The sequence below is a fragment of the Pipistrellus kuhlii genome, unplaced genomic scaffold (genome assembly GCF_014108245.1).
Source record: "Pipistrellus kuhlii isolate mPipKuh1 unplaced genomic scaffold, mPipKuh1.p scaffold_m20_p_4, whole genome shotgun sequence".
Taxonomy (NCBI): Eukaryota; Metazoa; Chordata; class Mammalia; order Chiroptera; family Vespertilionidae; genus Pipistrellus; species Pipistrellus kuhlii.
Genome location: NW_023425540.1, coordinates 45,311,907 through 45,333,309, shown reverse-complemented (window position 1 = coordinate 45,333,309; position 21,403 = coordinate 45,311,907). Strand labels below are relative to the sequence as shown.

General features: G+C 40.2%; 1 non-coding gene across 1 annotated transcript; it reads left to right on the top strand.

The window, feature by feature from the left end:
• Window positions 1–18,677: 18,677 nt before the first annotated feature.
• LOC118704075 lies at window positions 18,678–18,784 on the top strand. Its single transcript, XR_004983288.1, has one exon. It is a non-coding gene; the product is annotated as a U6 spliceosomal RNA (small nuclear RNA).
• Window positions 18,785–21,403: the final 2,619 nt, after the last annotated feature.

The following is a 21,403-nucleotide window of genomic DNA, read 5'->3' as shown; positions in this document are numbered from 1 at the left end:
CTACAGTATATAATTCTCATCAAGGATTCAATTAAGTTTCTGCTCTATCCCTAACAGACTGTATGACCTTGGGCAGTTTACATAACCTCCCTGTGCCTTAGCTTCTTTATCTGTAAATACAAGTGATAACGGTTCCTACTTTGGATGGTTGGTATGAAGTGATACGATGCTAATAATGAGTTAACACTTATAAAGGTCTTAGAACAGGTGCTTGGCAAATAGTGAGCATTGTGTAAGTCCATGTTCATTGTCCTGATCATTGTCAACATAAAGTGCTTCCTTTGTGTCAGCCAGTCTTCTAAACATGTGACACATACATGTGGTGGTGATAAATGATGTGAAGAAAAGTAAAACTGGGTAAGGGAAATAGACAAGGACTAGAAACAGATGTGGGTGCTCATTGTATACAGATGGATGAGGAAAGCTTTGCTGTGATGATAACATTTGTGGACAAAAAAGGGATGCTGTAATAAATCACAAATAATTGTGCAGGTCCTGATGAGTAGTCACACACCAGGCATGCAACTTCTTTACTAAAAGGCTTATCTTTCCCTTAAGCAAGCCTTGTCCATTGTTTCTATGTATTTATTGTAGGTTAGCACACCTTTAAAATGTCCCCTTTCAGACCCTGCTTCTAAAGTTTGAGAGCACATAATTGTAATATTTTTTTCTTTGTTGGTTAATCCTCATCTGAGGATATTTTTTTCCATTGATAAAGTGGAAAGAAGGAAGGGATAAGAGAGGGAGAGAGAGAGAAAGAGAGAGAGAGAGAGAGAGAGAGAGAGAGAGAGAGAGAGAGAGAGAGAGAGAGAGACATTGATTGACTGATTGGTTCATCCACACACGGGGTTAGGAATTGAACCGACAACCCTTCAGTGCACAGGCCAGTGCTCTCTCCACTGATCCACACCTGCCAGAGCATAATCATAACCTTAACTATCATGTAATCTGATCCCCATTTAATTTCTCCGACCTCCATTTAATCTTCCTTAGGTCCCCTGTTTAATTTCAAATGTTTAAAAAAAAAAAGTACAAAACTGTCATTCTTTGAAGCATTTAAGATCTTTCTCCCCAGCAAATGTCATCAGTTTGGCTCAAATAAACTCCTATAAATATTATCTACAGACTTCACATTTCTTCATCCACATGTTCAAAGACACACCTGACAGAAGTGAGAGACCTGATCAAGGGTCCTTTCTAGGAGAGGAGTGGTCTGGGTGGAAGGAACAGCGGATGAAGAGAACAAGGCGGGGAGGGGGTGCAAGGACAGCAGGGAAGCCAACCTGACCGGGGAAGAGAGTGTGGTCAGAGAGGAAGAAAGAAGGTGCAGGGATTATATTAGAGAGCCTTGTTGGCTAAGATGAAACTTTCTATTTTAATTAGAACTTTACTCTGAATAAATCTTGAAGCCCTCAGAAGAGATCCCCAATACATTGTACCTCACCCAGATTTTAAGTAACTGGTGGAATAAAGTGAGACATTTTAATCTGTTGTTCTCCCTCCCCGCTATCCCCACCCCCCCTTCTGTAATGTATCCTAAGTAGCAGAATAATGTCTGGAACACAGTAGGCTCTCAAAAAATACTTAATGAGTGAGTGAAAGAAATTCTGTTTTAAAGTTCAGATGGAGGCTACCAACACCCAGCTTTATTACTTACTGATAGAGGTGGAGCAGGTGTTGGATGCCGCTTTAGGTAAGTTAGCCAAGTGGGCTTGCTGATACCGAACTCCAATATTAAGCAGAAAGAACCACTGAGTGACGAGTGAAGGCAGCATCAGGTGACAGAGGCAGAGGCAGCCTGAGGAAGATCTACTTGATGGCAGGGGAGAGCACCTGTTTTTTTGCTGGCTGGCTCCCTCCCAAAGGGGTGAAGGAGCACGCCTGGCTTTCCACCCCACACGAATCTATCAGACAAGTAGGCCCACCTCCCCAGGAGGGTGTCTGGAGACAGGAGCCGGGGTGTGCTTCGGAATAGCTCTTCTTACGGGAAGCAGGAGAGGAGAAAAAGTATATCCTTCTAACAACAACTCAGACAGGCACTAATCTGAGGATCTGGAGCAAGGAAGGAAATTCTCCGACTCACATTGTTAGAGGATTTCTTCCATTGATCCCTCCAGATCCATTCTTTACCCCCTGCCCTCCCCCTCCCCTGGTTTGGTAGCCCCAGGGGAATGGGATTTGGACTGTAAGGAGGGCATGCCAGAACTCGGGTTGAGTGAGGTCTGGGCATTCCCCTTCCTGGATTCTGAGAACCACTTCCTATTGCTGAGAAACCATACCATTGCTTTCTGTTTCCCCTCAAAACTACTCACCTTTGTAAATTGCCTCTTTATTAAACTCTCTTCCAATTACCCAACTTGTGTCGACCATCTGTTTCCTGCCCAGGTGCTGGTAGATATAGTCGCCCTGGCTGCTTTGTGAGGAAAAGATTATTTGAGGGGGTTGCGCACCAGGAGAAGAAAGGTATAAAACCCATTAAAAGTGAGGAGTCGATTGCAGTACTTGGGTTGAGAGATGATGGCACTGGGCACCACAGTGATGATGACAGAGGTAGCGGGAAATGGCTGGAGCCGGGATTTGATTTGAAGATACAGACAAGATTTGCTGATGCATTGAATATGGCCTCTTAAGAGAAAAAAGTACCAGAAAAGACTCCTCATTTAACACATTTGTGTAACAGGAAGGTGCTATTTAGAGGCCTGACAGAGAAGGAATCAACTGTACTTTTTTTTTTCCTCAGAAGTGGGAGGATATCCTCCAAGGATCTACAAGATGGCTTTAGCAAGTTTTTCCTCTCGGTAATGTTCATCTCAAAACTAATTCCTCAAGCCTGTCCTGTGGCCTTCCACAGTTTCTCCAAGGATCTCTAGACTGTGGCAAAAATTTCCACCCAAGGGAATGAAGTTTATCCCATTTTAATGAAAAACAAACAAATACATATATATGCCACACGAATTACCAAGGGGTGCTGCAATTGCAAAATTCTTGGTTAGTACTAGGCCTCAGAATAAAATCCTGTTTCTGAGCACTGAAATCTCTGCTAGACCCACTGGCTGTACAAACTTCTGACAACTACTGTCTACACATGCTGAATGAATGAGTATGCATACTGTAAGCAGTAATATCCCAGTAATATATAAGTGTGTGTGCTTGTGTGTGTGTGTGTGTGTGTGTAAACAAAAACTGAAAATTTGTAAACCAAATTGCTAGGATTTTAGGTAACTTTTTTCTTTTTATACTTATCCACATTCAAGGTTTTCTGAAATAATCAGGCATTCATTTTAGAAACAGTTTCTATTTTGATATTGCATCCTTATGCTGGGCTCACCTGACCATCTATCTAAAATAGTGATACTTTTACCGCACCCCCACTTTTACACAAATGCAGACACACAGGGCCTAGCTCTTCACAGCATCTATCACAGCCTGAAATCAATATTATTTGTTTATGGATCAATAAGACGTAAGGTCTCTGAGACAAGGTCCTTGCCTGTCTTGGTCACTCACTCTTCCAGTGCCCAGAACAGTGCCTGGCACCTAGCAGGAGGCTCAGGAAATGTTTGCTAATCCCTACACACACACACACACACACACACACTTTTATTTTAAGAGTATATGGCAGCAGAGATTTTTATGGTGATTCTAAAAAAACTACACAACTTGTAGGAGTATAAATTGATACAAATTTTGTAAAGAGAAATTTTACTGTGTCTCAAGAAAAATCATGACCTTCAATTCAGAAACTATATTTACAGGGGCTTAACAGGAGATTCAGAGAAATATTTGCTGACAAAAGTGCCTGTAGCATTCATATAATAGTGAGAACAATAAGGAGGCTTGGTTTAACATATTATGAAAAAGCCATCTATCTATCTATATATATAAAAGCCTAAGTCAACTGGTCAGTGTGATATGCACTGACCACCAGGGGGCATGCGCTCCCACAGCCAACCTCCCGCAGCCCTCCCCCCAGCTGGCCAACCTCCCTCTGCCCCCATCGCTCTGATTACCAGACGGGCTGAGGAACCCCATCCGTCTAATAAAATAATAAATTACTATAGTTATTGTATTGCTATAGAGAGTGGCATATCAACTGTTATTAAAATTTAAAGGTAGGTAACAAAAAAGGAAAATAAAAATGGCTAAAAATAAAAAATAAAAAATATTAAATTAAATGTATATAATAAAATAAAAACCGTAACAACTCTAAAAAATTAAATAAAATTAGATAACAAAGTAGCATGCTCAGCATGACAAAAAAAAAAAGTGGTTCTATGAAAAATAATATCACAGGGTAATCTGATCATAAATCCCCAACTATCCAGGTCATGGTGCGTAGACACTGTCCAGGAATATAACTTCTTTACTAAAGGACTTAATTAAGCGAGCCCTATCTAGTGTTAAAGCATATAATCTTAACTAGTTTGTAATCCAATCCTGGCCTTGATTTCTCCCATCTCCATGTAACCTTCTTTACGTTCCCTCCTTAATTTCAAATGCATAGAAGCTGCAAAATTGTGATTCTCTGAAGCATTTGAGATCTTGCTCCCAGGCAAACTTGTCATCAGTTTGGCTCAAATAAACTGTCACAAAAATTCCCTGCAGGTTTAGCGTTTCTTAGAGTTCCACACATGATTTCTTATGTGTGGAAAACCCTGGGAACTCCAGAATATTAATCATGATTATTTCTGGGTTGTGAGAGTAGAGATTCTTCAGTTTCTTCTGTGTGCTCATCCACACAGTATGAGCTGTCTACAATAAACTCATGAAACAAAGTGTAGTTTTATTTCATTTCATTTTTTAGTAGTGTTAAAAATTATTATTAGCAACTCAAAATGGATTTCCTACAGACTCATAACTATAGGAAATCAGTGAAAAAAGAACAATTCACAAGTGAATTAGAATCACAAAAACATCTGAATATGTTTTCTCTTTAATTTGGTTATCCAAAATTTATCACAAGTGGAACATTTCTCTCTCCTCCAAAAGGGATTTGTAGAATTACCGCCACTTGCCAACAGATACTATTATTATTATTATTATTTAAATATATTTTTATTGACTTTTTACAAAGAGGGATAGAAAGCTAGAAACATCGATGAGAGAGAAACATCTGACCTGCTGCCTCCTGCACAACCCACACCGGACTGGGATGCCTGACAAAGATCTGAAAACCTAACTGAACAATGAGTTGATTCCTGTTCCAGGGTGGACATAGGTGGAGGGCATGAGATTTCATCATGCTAATCAGAATGAAGTATAATTTAAAACTTATAAATTGTATATTTCTAGAATTTTCTTTTTAATATTTTCAGACTGAAGTTGACTGTTAGTAACTAAAACTGCAGAAACTACTGTACTGATGCAGCTGAGAAATTTTAATCAGGAAAGCTGTTTGGAGTAAGTGGGAAAGATAGTAGGAGAGATGAAGAGTGGGTTTATGGATGGTATGGGTTATTCCCTTTCTCTGAGCCGGGGTTTGCAAAAATGTACTGTGAAAGCTGTATCAGACCTGCAGGCATTTAAACACTTAGAGTGATTAAAATTAAAAGTTTGAAATTGTATTTAGTTCTTTTCAGGCATAGCAATTTGAAGCTAGCCCAAATCACAAATTTAAATATATGGGCTCTTACAGGTATACTTAAAAAAAATTTCTTATAAGCGCTTATTTGAGCCAAACCGACAATATATGCCAAGGAGCAAGATCTCAAGTGCTCCTTTTGCAGGCATACTTTTTGATCCTTGTATCTAAGTGATTCTTGGAACCCTACTTGAGAGTTGACCAGCATTTGTGGAAAAAAAAAAAAAAAATCCAGAGAACACTGCTCTTTAATGACCAACATGGAAGTATTGTGCTGCTAAATTTTAATAATGGTTACTTCTGTAATTCTCAGGAAATAGCTTCTAGGTAGTATTTCCTCCCAGACCTCTTTCTTAAAGTTTTGTCCTGCTGCTGTTTATCAGGTACAAAAACAAATAAACTGTAACAAGCCAGCCTTAAGGGAAAACAAACAAAACAAAGTTGGAGTCTATCACGCTGAGAAAATAGGTGTAGACCAGTTTCTGTAGAACCTCAACTGCCAGGATATCAAAGGTTCACTTTATCCTGAAGACAGTCAAGAGTCCTTAACATGAACATAGGATATAAATGTAAAAGCAGTCTCTAAATTTCAGAAATGGACCCATTGATAAGAGTCCATTTTAAAGAGAAATCTCCACGTGTGGGGTGTGAGACCAGGCCTGTCAAACAGTAGCGGTCAGTCCCCAGATTAGGAATGGGTGACTGGGCACGCCGGCTGATGGCCGGCAAGGAAGAAGCTATCGCGTGTCATATCGGAGACCGCCACAGACACCCAGGGCGATGTGACTTGTCACTTACAGGAGGCTGCACAAGAGCATCCCTTCATCTGGCTGCTGAGTCATCCTGCTCCTGGTAGCTACTTAAACAGAAGCTTCCCTCAGACACACATCAGCACTGCGCTCTGACAATGCCCGGACACCCAGAAGTCATGTGTCCAGCAGGGATGCCCCTCCACAGTACAAGTTTCAAAACAGTTTCTGTCCTCTTTTCCTCATGTCGTCACACTAGAGGTTTGACTTCTGGCTCCTTTTCTCAAAATGAGCCTACCTAGCCAGTCCTCCTATGGGACCTGGGGCTCCAAAAGCCACTGATACATGTTTCAGAGTTTCTCGTGATCTTTCTGACTTATCTTTCTCTTTCTCTCTCTCTCTCTCTCTCTCTCTCTCTCTCTCTCTCTCTCTCTCTCTCTCTCTCTCTCTCTCTCTCTCTCTCTCTCTCTCTCTCTCTCTCTCTCTCTCTTTCTTTCTTTCATGTCAGCAAACACTGATTGAACAACCGTTATGGTTTAGGCTCTGAGCTACAGATAAGGGTGGTTACAGGGTAAATAAGACACACACAGCTCACAGTCTAGAAAAAGAGACAGGCGAACCAGGCAAGGATAATATATGAGGTGATGACTCTAAGACAGCTAAGTATAAGATGCTGTTCTGGACCTTAATTTTTGAGGGGTACTACCACGCTTCTCTAAAAGCCATCGCCCTCTGTGCATGGCCATCCGGAGGAACTGAGGAGACGTGGGAGGCATCGCAGAGGTATGGGAGCATACACGGTGGCTTTTCAAATCTAACTGGGCCTTAGGATTCTGCCTGTCTGCCCACTGCCACCTTGTTTGACCTGGGCCCTCATGGCTGCTCCACCTGGCCAGTGCTGTCGCCAGTTCCTTCCCCTGCCCATCCCCTAGGCACTCAGTTCAGTGTGTCAGATGAGGACTCCCTTCACACTTGGCTGTCATCAATCAGCCACAACTGTCCCGTCTGGAAGATCCGGCTCTGGCTTTAAACCTGCTTCCTGGCCCGGCTGCTCCACCATTCCTTTAAGGGTATCGTTGGGTATCGCATGTACTGCAGGTGCTGTTGATGAAAGTGCTAAAGGAGCTGGATGTGACTGACGTCTTTGGGAAGGACATGACTTAGCGTGCCCAGGCAGTTGCTGTGTCCAAACCCTGTTCTTTCCCCACAGCGAAAAGGTACTGTAAATAAAGAGAAAGGGCTCTAAGCTTATTTTAAATACCAGATATGAGCTGGGATCTATCCTAGCAACTCTGTAAAAGGTTTATTTAGTTCTTCACAGAAACACCGTCCTTATGTTAGATCCCCATTTTATAGACGGAGGAAATGATGGCTCAGAAAGGTCAGGAGACTTAACCAAGAGCACACAGCCCCACAATTTTTTTGTGGAGCATGAATCTGAACACAGGTCTATGTGACTTTAAATATTCTGTTTTCCAAACGATAGGAATAGTTCCCAGAAGGAGCTATGTGGAATATTAACTTGACAATAACACCTCTGATTCCAGTCTAATGATTAGTCTTCACACAAGACTATAGCACGAGTTTCTAAAAATTTTTTTTCCTGCAACATAAAATCAATCAAGTACAAATTGGAATAGGAGGAAGCAACAGGTAATAGAATCTGATTCAGCAGATGAAAATATGGGCAACTATGTTCATAGTCCCAGAACTTATAATACTAAAGAATAGCAGACACACTGGGGAGAAGGTGAGGGGAAAATATGTCTGATTTTATGACTTGTTGATATCTATGGGGTTTTTCCTTAAGCCTCAAAACAATTCACAGCATTGCCAGCAGCATTCAGTACATTCAGAACGGAATCATTTCACCCGCAGCTGAACGAGCACCACGCTTGGGCCAGCACCGAGAACAGCCTTCCAGCAGACATGCCAGGTCAGTGAGTGAAGAGGCAAGCAGGCCATTTAAAGCAACAGGGTTTATATAAATGTGATCTAATTGCTTCCACTGGAAATAGGTCAGATTTGAATTAAGAGAACTAGGGGCCTTTATAACCCCTGTGAAATCAGACTATTGCTCTTTTTCAATCTCCTCAGAGAATATGGCCCTCTGATGAAATGACGAGGATCCATTTCAATTTGCCGTGTTTCCCACACCTTTCTTGCCTCCTCATGGTTGGTTTACTTTTTTATTCTTTTTGGTTAAGTTAAACAGGATATATTATCTGACTGGGATAAACTTACTACATTTGGGAATGAAAAAACAGTACGGGATAAAGAACTAGGCCTTTTCCCCCTCTCACAGCTGTGATTCAGTTGTGACTCAAAAGGAAGTGTGCCACCTACTGAATCACAGAAACCACTTCCTGTAGCTGTTTGGTTTATTCTAAAGGGGCATTAGGCCAAGTACTGCCCTGTCCTGACCCTGACTGGCTCCTCAGAGCCAAGGCGCTCACAGCTTGAGGTGGTTTGGCTGCAGACTCTGAGAACACTGCATATTAAATTACCAGTGTTTCGTTTCCTAGCAAGGAGTCTTTAGCAACATGAAAACGAACATGTGTTATTTGCAAACCAAGTGTATTGTTACTCAACCCGAATATCCTTACTTTTTCATCGGTATATATTTTGGATGACCACTCTCAGGATCTGAATGTACACTGCTTGTTTTTCCTGAGGCCAACTCAGGCAGGCTAGAGGGTAACGTTAACCAGATGAGGCTTTAAGAGTACCCTTTCATCAGTGAAGCAATGCTAGGCCTGTATGCATTAATTCAATATATTTTGGGGGCATGTGCTTATTGCGATGTACTGTGCTGAGTAGGTGTAGCGGCTACAGTTGCAAACAAGACTGCACTACTTCTGACCTGATGGTGCTTATGTGCTACACTCTATGGGAATTACTCTTTCCCCTCCAGAGACAGGGGCTGAGCTCTGTACATCATTAAAAGGACTATCAGCCAAGAGAAAACTATTGTTTCCTCTCTACCCACAAAGCACTTCTGACACCAGATGTGTGGGTTTCCCCACACCAACCAATTCTTCAATTCTCAGCAAACACAGATTGACTATTCTACAGGTTAACTCAATTCTGACATTAACTGAGTTAGCACAGACTCCCTCAGGTTAAAGGTCAGTCCCACAAGATTGCCTTCCACTTCATATGCCAATCATAACACCCAGGTTGTCACCTGTCCTTCTGACCAGATGGCTACAAACTGAACTTTCCCATGATCTCCCCCTTGGGTTTGATAATTTGCCTGAATGGCTCACAAAACTGCTTTACTTAGACTTACAGTTTATTATAAAGGATGCAGTACACAAACAGCCATAAAGAGGAGATGCAGAAGGTAACCTTTGGGGTGGGGGGCAGAAGGGGGCTTCCATGCCCTTTCCAGGTATATCACTTTCCTAGCACCTCAGTGTGTTCTCGGGTCAGGAAGCTCTCTGACCTCTGTAGTTTAAGAGTTTTACGGTGCCTGGCTGGTGTGGCTCAGTGTTTGGACCTATGAACCAGGAGGTCATGGTTCAATTCCATGCCGGAAATTGTGGGCCCTATCTCCAGTGTGGGGTGTGTGGAAGGCAGCCAATTTATGATTCTCTCTCATCACTGATGTTTCTATCTCTTACTCCCTCTCTCTTTCTCTCTGAAATCAATTAAGTTACATTAAAAAAAATATGAGTTTTAAGGAAACCCCATTACTAGGTATGTTGATTAAAACACTAGCCTATCTTGACTAGTTCCATCTCCAGTCCTCCCCTTCCGGTAGGTCAGGGGGCAGGGCTGAAAGCTCCAACCCTCTAATTAGTGGTTGGGTCTTCTGGCCTTTATCCTTCAGGAATCACCTCATTAGTATAAACTCAGATTAGGTTGAAAGAGGCTTATTATGAGTAACAAAAGATACTCCTGTTACCCATATTACTCAAGAAATTCCGAGGGTTTTAGGAGCTCCTAGAACCAGAGAGGAAGTCCAAAACATAATATTTCATATTATGTCCCAGCATCTAGCCTTGTTCAAAGAAGTCCCTCAATACTTCTTGAATAGATACATGAAAAAATAAAACGGAAGGAAGGAAGGAAGGAAGGAAGGAAGGAAGGAAGGAAGGAAGGAAGGAAGGAAGGAAGGAAAGAAGGAAGAAAAAGAGGGAGGGAAGAAAATCACCTCATCATTTTTTTTTGTTGTATTTGCAAGTTGAAAATAAAGCATCCAGTAATTTGTTTAATTCTATAATAAGAATTCCAAATAAATGAAAGGTTTTTGCTCTTATGTGGATCTGGAGAGTCTACAGTGCCTCAGGACAACTGTGGCCTCTTAACTAGAGAAGTTCTGGAATGAAGGAGGCCCATTCTGAGACCAGGTCAACACTAGCTTCCCCTCTTGTTCTCATCCTCATAATGGGTCAGAATCCCTAATGATAGAGAATCTATCATTCCTCTGGTGATCCATGCTCAACAGATATATCAAAGAATGGCTGCAAATCTGTGGAACACTGAGCAAGTAATTTATTTACCTTATAGAAGAGTGGTGAGAATTCAAGGAAACAATGTCTATTGTAGAATGGTGGTTGGCACACAGTAGGCTCCATCACTACTACAACTTCTGTTACTATCTGTACCATTACCACTTTCTTTATGGATTTAGAAAGGCTGAGACACACTGAATTCTATCATGGAATTCTATCATTAAACAAAAGGTAATTGGTCATACCTTGGAAAACTGCCAGCTTTATCAGGTGCAACCTAACTATTAGGAGCTAATCAAACCAGGAGGCCATTAGTCTGAGATTCCTTGAGGAATTTACAGGCTTAGGTTTTGGTGTGCTTGCTAGGCTGCTAGAGTATTAGAATCTCAGTCCAATGGCCTCCTGGTTTGATTAGCCCTTCTCTATGGCTATTCTCTACACCACAGAGAAAAAAAAAAAAAAAAAAAAAAAAAAAAAAAAAAAAAAAAAAAAGAAAAGAAAAAGAAAAAGGAAAAGAAGAAGAAAAAGATGAGGAAGAGAAATAAGTGGCATATATATAACTAGAGGCCCGGTGCATGAAATTTGTGCATGGGGCGGGGGTGTCCCTCAGCCCAGTGCACCCTCTCCAATCTGGGACCCCCTGGTGGGATCAGGCCTAAATGGGCAGTTGGACATCCCTCTCACAATCCAGGACTGCTGGCTCCCAACTACTCACCTGTCTCTGCCTGATTGCCCCTAACTGCCTTTGCCTGCCAGCCTGATTACCCCCTAACCACTCTCACGCCAGCCTGATTGATGTCTAACTGATCGCCTGCCAGCTTTTTGCCCCCAACTTCCCTCCTCTGCCAGCCTGGTTACCCCTAACTGCCTTCCCCTGCAGGGTTGATCGCCCCCAACTGCCCTCCCTCGCATACCTGGTCCCTCTCAACTGCCCTCCATTGCAGGCTTGGTAGCTCCCAACTGCTCTCCCCTGCTGGCCATCTTGTAGTGGCCATCTTGTGTCCACATAGGGCCAGAATCTTTGACCACATGGGGGCAGCCATCTTGTGTGTTGGAGTGATGGTGAATCTGCATATTACTCTTTTATTAAATAGGATTTCTACCTCAAATAATGAAGAGATGGAAATTTTATGGAAATTTTCTTTTTTTTTTCTTTTTAATATATTTTATTGATTTTGTACAGAGAGGAAGGGAGAGAGATAGAGAGTTAGAAACATCGATGAGAGAGAGTCATCGATCAGCTGCCTCTTGCACACCCCCTACTGTGGATATGCCCGCAACCAAGGTACATGCCCTTGACCAGAATCGAACCCGGGTCCCTTCAGTCCCCAAGCCGACGCTCTATCCATTGAGCCAAACCGGTTTCAGCGGAAATTTTCATTAAGTACTGCTGAGGCAGGCATTGATAATTCATCACATAGCAAAAAAAATTAACTATTATCTTTTTTAAACCTTGATTATTTTCACTCAGAGTTCTACTTTCTATAGACACCCCAAACTCTTCCTTCAGGTAGATTCTTCGTTATCTTTCTTACGATTTCCTACATATTATCTTCCTCAGCTCCTCTGTTTTCACAAAGATCAATTTAACCTATTCTCAGTGATACGCTGTAATTAACTTAGTTATTAATAACAGGAGAGGAATAAAGGAAAGGCTAGATATTATAGGCATGTCATTTAGGCAGCTTCATCAGGAAGCTACAATTTTACACTTCCCAGGGGTCCAGCAAAAGGGAGGTAGACATATGCCCAGTAAAGTTGGGATGATGTAGGGAAGATGCTTGCTGTCAATCACACCTGGAACAGAGATGTTTGGCCAAAATGAGTGTGGCAAATGCAAGCACGAGGGAATTTGGGATACTTAATTCCCTAAACAAAGACATTCGTTGCTCTTGGTTCCTCTAGCTGCTCTTGGGAGTCTTGGAACTTATGTGACTCTGGCCTTGTGGGTCTCCCTCGCAGTCACCCACAAAGCTTAGGGCCATGAGGACCACCCCATACCAAGTGGACTGCAACTAGCCTGATGCTGTACTGGACCCAGCTCCACTTTGGACACTGGCTCTAATTTTAGCTTTACTAAAGGGATGTAATTCCACAGAAATAAAGCTTTCTACCATATCTCATCCTCCCAGAAATACCTATTCCAGTAGGAATCCCATTCCCACCAGCAAACACTACCCACCTTTTTCTCTAATAATATCAGATCCCCTACGTCTCCTCACCTATCATATACCATTGGGCTTAACAAAGGACAGGAAGTTAGCAAAATAGAGGGAATAGCTGTTTAGCCAACAATTATGATGGTAATTACTGCAAACAAATAAAATAATTTACAAAAAAGACTCTGAAGCCCAACTATATTTTAAACCCTCAGCTCCATGAATAGTTTTGTTGCCATTTTTGTTTTGTTCACTGCTTTATATATCTTCAGTGCCTATTAGCAGTACCTGGCATCAATATTCTTAGAATAAATAAATTAGAAGTAGTTTGAGAAATAACATTTCAAGTAAGACAAAAATACCAATAGATTGTATTTTCCACTTCTTTCTCTTAAATAGTCTGTGTGAGACAAATAATCACGCATGCATCTGTAGGAAAGAATAGAATTTTCTGTCATGATTTTTTTTATTATGTCATTTTAGATCAAAAGTCACCAAAAATTATATTGAACTCTTGACCAACCTATCCCCACCCCCCCCCACATTGGAATATTGGTCCAACTTAAAAAAAAAAAAAAAAAAAAAAAAACAGCAAGGAAAAATGATTTCTTGGCAGAAAAATGTCCTCTCTAAATTCTTGTGTGTTTTGTTTTGATTTTTTTCCTTAGTGACTAGAGGTCAATTTCAATCCACTGAAGCAAGATTCCAAATTTTCAATCTGGTTTTCTTGAATTCTGACTGAGTGCCAAGAGTGAGGCAATGACAACATCACTACCAAGACACATGCACACACACACACACCAGAGTCCAGGGCATATTCTGGTGACATGTAAGCCTCTGAGCTCTAGCACTCTCAAAATCATACTTTTTAGTTTCAAATGGATCTACTCCCTCTCTTCCTAGCCAAGTCCCATGAAAATTTTAAAATCTACTACACTGATCCGAGTATTCCAAACCCTAAAAGATAGAATGAAATAATCTGACTGAAGATAATGAGTGTTGCCTACTTGTCCTTTCTTGCTTCTTTTTAAAATTTCAATTTAATATGCTTGGGGAGTGAATCAACGACTATGAATGTAATTACTGGAGGGGGGGGGAAAAAGATCATTTTGTCTTAGAAAAAAAGAAACTGAACAATTTTTGGCAGCCCCCAAAGAATTCCAGGTCTAATGCAGTGAAGGGGCAGTGTGCCCTAATGGAAAGGGTAACATGCTGGCAGCCAAGAGCAGACGTCCACTAGGAGTAATATGAGCACCAGGTTTGGAGGAGGCCCATGTCTGCTAGGAGACTGGGGACAATTCACTTAAGGGTCCCTAGTTTTTTTCCAGTTACGACTAGAGATAAACCTGTCTGTTTATTTTCTGAATCTCCTTATTAAAGCTAACTATACCAGTTGCTTCGTGATTTAATAAATCTCAGAATAATCCTCTCTTGCTACAGTCACATTCTCTGTCACGGACAGAGATATTCACCTGGTAATTTTGGCTTCTCTAATCCTGCTGGGGAGCACACCTCCAAGAGAGCGTTTGGTCAGGAGTTGACAATGGCATTTAAGGTCACTTGTGCTCTTGGTAGAGAAGGAAAATAATTTGAAAGGAGACCAGGATCTAACACCAATGATACATTTTTTTTTTTTATTTGGAACTAGTAACTTCCCTGATCATGATATTTAGCTCGTACTTGTTAAATCCTTATTACATGCCAAACCCTTTTTTTATGCATTACCTCATTTAATTCTTATGGTAATCCTTTGTGGTAGGGTATCCGGGTGTTTGACTGTAAATTACAGAACAAAAAACACACACAAAACCCTCCAACTGACTAACACAAGAAAGGAATTTGTTGGCTCACGTAACTGGTAGTCTAGAGAAAGGGCAGCTTCAGGGTTGGTTGATGAAGCTAGTGGCTCCACCTTGTCACCAGGTCCCAGCGTTCTCTGTCCTGGCATCCAGGGTTGGGTTCCTGGCACCAATTTGCCTAGGTAGAATGGCCATCAGCAGGAAACCTATTTCCTTATTGATATCTAGCAAAGGTGAGAGAGTGCCCCCACAAACAAGGGGTAAAGGGGAAAAACTGCCTTCTCCCCCTTATTGTCACCAGCGAGACGAGACCTTGGTTCTTCTTGAGGGAAAGAGTTCAATCAAGAAACATGTGGAAAAGCAATAAGAGTTCATTAACTGTAGCAAAAAAATATCATGGGGTTCTTTAGAGGTTAGGGGATACAGTGAGTGTGGGGGAAGGAGAAGGGTGTGGGAAAGACAAGGGAGTGCTCTCTGGAAGGAGAATGTGCTGGGACCTTCATTTTCAGGGATTTTAATTTTATTAAATGCATTTTAATTGTTTTCAGAGGGGAGGGGAGAGGAAAAGGGAGATAGAGACATCAGTGATTAGAGAGGATTATTGATCGACTGCTTCCTGCATGACCCAGCACTGGAGATTGAGCCCAATTCGGGCATGTGCCCTTGACAAGAATGGAACCACAGGCTGGTCCTCTATCCACTGAGACAAACCAGGGTTGTTTTTAGGGATTTTAAAGGCTGAGCATTTAGGAGAGGTCTTAGGGTTAATTAACAGAATATTCACCGGGTTTATGCTGATGGTTCCAAAAATATTTATTCTCTTAATTTGTCTGTTTAGCAAATGGCAATATTAGCATTTCTATTTGTCTCCATGAGTAAGGTAATTTAAACTATTTACCCTATGGAGGAGAGGTTCAAACCATTTACTCTTAAGTGTCTTTGGTTTAGGGAAGATAGTACTTACTAGTGGCTGAAAACTGCTGTTATCTGTCTTAGTTTCCCTATTCTGTTTGTCCAAGAATTTTCCTACCTTCTTACTATGCATAACATTATGATCAGCCTACTTTTAGTCAGCTGCTTATTTCTGGAACAGTAGCTATTGGGGGTAGAGGTGAGGAGAGGACACATACTATTATATAATTAATTCACCTTCCTGAATCCAGAGCATTAAGATTATCTCAATTGATTTAGATAAATTAGAATTTACTCATGGATCTGGGGCAATTCTGTGAACCATATTGCTTACTATACAATGAATGAGGAATAGATCAAATTAGAAGACAACCATAATGGGCATTATAGATATATACTGCTAATTCCCAATTTGTAGATGAGAAAATTGAAGCATGGGGGAGGGAGGTTAAGTAATTTATCCAAGATCATAATTGAACCTGGGCTGTCTATCTGCATTCTTTTCCTTCCAGACGACCTTCCAGATGAAGCTTGGGCTGAGAGGGAAGCCAGGGCGGGTGCCAGAGGGAAACTGGTGCCAGCAGTTGGGGGAAGGAAGGCCTATTCTTGCACAAATTTCGTGCATTGGGCCTCTAATGTATAAAGAATTCCAAAGATATGGTGAATAGGGAAAGACCACAGTACTAGGCATTAAGAAATGAGATTCTAATCTTGCTTCTCCCACTTACTAGCTACCTAACTTTGAAAATGTGAATTATAAAACATACTTCCTGGAGCAGTAGCAAATATTCAAGTAGAAACCCTGCAGAAGAATAGCATTACTTGGGAGCTTATTTGAAATGTACACTCTACCCCACCCCAGATCCATATAACCAGAAACTCCGGGGGTGGAGCCAGCAATATGTACTTTAATAAGCCCTCAAGTGATTCTGAAGCTTGAAAACCATTGGTCTGATCCATTGCCTAAGCTTTTATTATTTGCTGTAACTGTTTTTGTTTGTTTGTTTTGTTTTGTTTTTAATAAAAATCCTGTGTGGCAAATGCAATTTTATTTATTTTTTTCCATTTTTTAATTAAGGTATTATATGTGTACATATCTTACCATTGCCCCCCCTCCCCCCCTCAACTCCCATACACGCCCTCCCTGCTGTTACTATTCTAAAGACAATGAGCATATTAACTTCTCTTTCCAAGAGTTCACAGTCTAGGGAAAAACAAAGTTCTGTATTAAAATCTTTACTATAGTACTGGACTATATTGCCATAATATAGGCTCAGTGGACTTTAAATGCTTGTAAGAGGTTAAATTTATTTGTAACAAGATGAATCACAGAAGGCTGTATAGATTAGAAAAACAATGGAAAGGAAGGAGGGATAGCTATGAATTATAAAGCAGCACAGATAATTAAACTTCCTGTGGCTACTGCCTTTGTTCCTAGAAAATTAACTTAAAATATACTAATATAAACTGATAGATTAGCGACCTCATATGTTATGAGAATAGAATCCTATCAAAAGTTGGAAGATGAGGATTTTAGCTCTGATGTTACATATACCAGCTGGCTCTCAATGTCCTATTTCATAAAAATGGAAAAAGTTTAGTCTGAACTCCTGGTTCTTAACCAGGGGTAAATAAGGTGAGATCAGGACATGTGTAGATTTAAAGATTGCACAGGGGAGTGTGGGAACACCCTGCTTATGAAATTTTGGACTAAGTAGTCCTTTATCTGTAGATTATAGAATAATCAAATGTAAAGTTAGCATATTAAGAAAGCATGTAAATATTATTAAAAATGTCTATGCCAATCTCTGCTTTTTTGTTTGTTTGTTTGTTTAACATCTCTGAATGTGTTCCAGTACCTGACTACCCAGTTAATCAAAGGGAAACATCTGTAACATGTAGCAACTAAAATATCATCTTCCCTTGCATGGATCACAAAGTCCTTGGCAATCACTTCCGTACCAGACTAGTGAGTTTTGTTGTTTTCACTTTCCAGATGGATAATCAGAGGATAAAGGCCTTGTTCAGTGTCACACATTTCAGTCGCCAAATGAGACACAATAGATGTTAGTCTTCTCATCCCTTCAACAATAAAGAGTTTTCAATAAAGAGTCTTGCAGTCAACATGAACTTCTGGAAAGGTTACAGGGGCTGAAAAGGCATCTATATGGATGACATCCACAAATAGGAGGGAAATCAACTTGAAGCTGAGGTCTAACCTCATTGACTCTCAGCAGTAGAGACAGAAGAAAAGTAAAGACCCTACAATAAAATAATGAAATATAGCTAATTAGCGAGCACTCTTTTGACACAGTAAAACAAGGCCGGTGTGGATCGGTGGTTGAGTATTGACCTTTGAACCAGAAGGTCACAGTTAGGTTACTGGTCGGGGCACATGCTCTGGTTGCGGGCTTGATCTCCATTGCAGGGTGGGCAGGAGGCAGCCGATCAATGATTCCCTATCATCATTGATGTTTCTATCTCTCTTTCCCTCCATCTTCCTCTCTAAAACAATAAAAAAAATTAGAAAATAATAAAATAAAACAAGGGCAAATTTATTTTCCTTGCCTGGCTGGTGTAGCTCAGTGGTTGAGTATTGACATATGAACCTAGAAGTTACCAGTTTGATTCCTGGTCAGGGTATGTGCCTAGGTTTCAGGCTCCATCCCCAACAGGGGGGCATTGAGGAGGCAGCTGATCAATGTTCTCTCATTGGTGTTCCTATCTCTCTCCCTTTAAAAAATCAATAAAAACATATTTTTAAAAAAATTATTTTCCTTAAGTAGTAATTCTTATCTTCTTATTGAATAATTGAGCCATTTATTCATTTAACAAATACTAATTGTCTTTTATGTGTCATCTCTGTACTGGAAGTATAATAATGACCAAAGAAGATATCAATAATAATAACAATAATAGCTAATATAGTAGGTACTAATAATATAGTAATGTATAATAATTGTTTTTTTAAAAAGAGTTAGAACTCAGTGTGAAAAAATGAATTCTTTAGGTAATCAGTGCTCGCTTTGGCAGCACGTATACTAAAATTAGAATGATACAGAGATGATTAGCATGGTCCCTGTGCAAGGACAACATGCAAATTTGTGAAGCATTCCATATTTTTTAAAGAAAAAAATAATATAGGTAGTCACTGAAACTGTTCAGTTTTCAGTCTAACAGAAGGAGCTGTTATTGGGCCTGCCACGTGGTGATGTATCCACCATAGGAATCACCTTATGCTCACTGTCCTTGGAAAGGCAACTGCAGCTCAGAGTATTGTGACTTTTTTTTACTATGATTTTAAAATTATTAGAGCCAGCTCTTCTAACTTCATTTCTTTGTTTTTTACTAAAATACTGGGATACGTAAAATAAAAAAAAAATGCCATCTTAATATTGTTTTAACACAAAACAATAGTGTTTTTTCAACTATGGAGTAAAACATAAGCATAGTTGAGGTTAATCTTTACTAGTAAGTCATTCATATATGATTATTTAAACTATATATTTTTATTGACTTCAGAGAGAAGAGGGGAGAGGGAAAGAGATATAGAAACATCAAGCCCACAATCCCGGTGTGTTATCTGACTAGGAATTGAACCATGACCTTCTGCTTAACCACTGAGCCACTGGCTGGGCTCATATACTAGTATAATTTTAAGAGTAAATGCTTTGTGAGGAGGGTAAAAAAATCACACAAACAACGTCTCTCTCTCTTTTTTTTTTTTAAATATATTTTATTGATTTTTTACAGAGAGGAAGGGAGAGAGAGAGCTAGAAACATCCACGAGAGAGAAAAATTGACCAGCTGCCTCCTGCACACCCCCTACTGGGGATGTGCCCGCAACCAAGGTACAGGCCCTTGACGGGAATCTGGGACCTTTCAGTCCGCAGACCAATGCTCTATGGCTGAGCCAAACCGGTTTTGGCACAAACAACATCTCTTAAGCCCTGGCTGGTAGCTCAGTTACTTAGAGCATTGTCCTGATACACCAGTTTTGGGTTTGATCCCAGTCAGGACACATATAAGAATCAACCAAAGAATGAATAAATAAGTGGAACAACAAATTGATGTTTTTCTCTTTGTCTCTCTCAGTCTCTTCCTCAAATCAATCAATTTAAAAAATCTCTTCATCTTTTTTTAAAATTATATTTTATTGATTTTTTTACAGAGAGGAAGAGAGAAGGACAGAGAGCTAGAAACACTGATGAGAGAGGAACATCGACCAGCTGCCTCCTGCATACCCCCTACTGGGGATGTGCCCGCAACCAATGTACATGCCCTTGACCGGAATCAAACCCGGGACCTCTCAGTCCGCAGGCTGACGCTCTATCCACCGAGCCAAACCGGTTTCGGCTTCATCTTTTTTTTTTTTTTTTTTTAAACAAATGTTGACTTTATTTTTTGTTAATCCTCACCTAAGGATATTTTTCCATTGATTTTCAGAGAGAGTTGAAGGAAGGGGGAGAGACAGATAGAGAAACGTTGATATGAGAGAGACATATCAATTGGTTGCCTCCTGCACATGCCCAGACCAGGGCCAGGAATAGAGCATGGACTGAGGTAGGTGCCCTCAGCCTTCAGTCTGTGGGCCTCTATCCACTGAGCCCAGCTAGGGCTCTTCATCTTTTAAATTGTAAATTTACTCACATTGATGATGTTCCCAGAAGTTAGGAAATCTTTTGAGACAGAAAGTAGGAGAAGAGTGTGTGTGTTGTGGGGTGGGGATGGGGGAATAGAGTGATGCAATATTTCTGAGTGTCATGTGATTTCACAATTTGTTTTCCAATCTGTACTTCCAAAAAGGAAGACTCTCATATGTCAACAAGTTCATGAACTGAAGCTCAAAATACTAAAAACAAAGCCATCAAGTTTCAAATATATGCCATATATGTATTCATATTCTTTGTAGGATGCTGGATGGCATTAATGTTCAATCTCCTGAGAAATGTGCTTTTTTTTTTTCTGACAGATTTACTACCTTGCTTCATCTGAACACATGAATCATAAACAATGCCTAATAAGAAAACTTTGTCTTCTCCAAGGTCAAAGTTGGAACAAGTAGAAGAAATTTAGTTTTCCTTACTCAACAGTGCTCATCATTCTTGTAGCCAGTGTACTCACAAAGAATTCAAGCCTCTTATAGTTAGTACAAAGGTGCCACAAATTTTCAGAACTAGAATATAAACTGATGAAATTAGAAAGACGTAAAAATATTGTTATTAACCTCTTACAGTCCCAGATTTAAAGTTTATATCGAGGTGACATTGGTTAATACAAGTATAGGTTTCAGATAGATTTAAAAAAAAGGTTAAACTCTATGCTCTCATTGTTATTGTTAAGAAAAAGCCAGTGTCCTTGTAAACAAGAAAACAGATTCTTTTTTTCATGTTCTATTAGTCTAAGTACTTACAAGAATTCCTACTGGTATTTAGCTATTAACCTACTTATGTCTTCAAAAGCTCTGTGTTTTTTCTACCTTCTGTTGAGCATTTCTGATATAGTCAAGATGGCTTAGTAAAAATAGGTGAGAAAAAAAAAATTAAAGTTCCCAATGGCATTAAGGATAGCAGCAATAAAACATAATTATTTGGAAATGATAGCCTTGAATGATTTGATTTTGAGTCAGGAGATGGTTGGAATTTGTCTCTATTGAGCATTTATTTTTGTTATTTATTTATTTAAAAAATATTTATTGTTGAAAGTATTATATATGTCCCCTTTTGTTTCTCCCACTGACCTC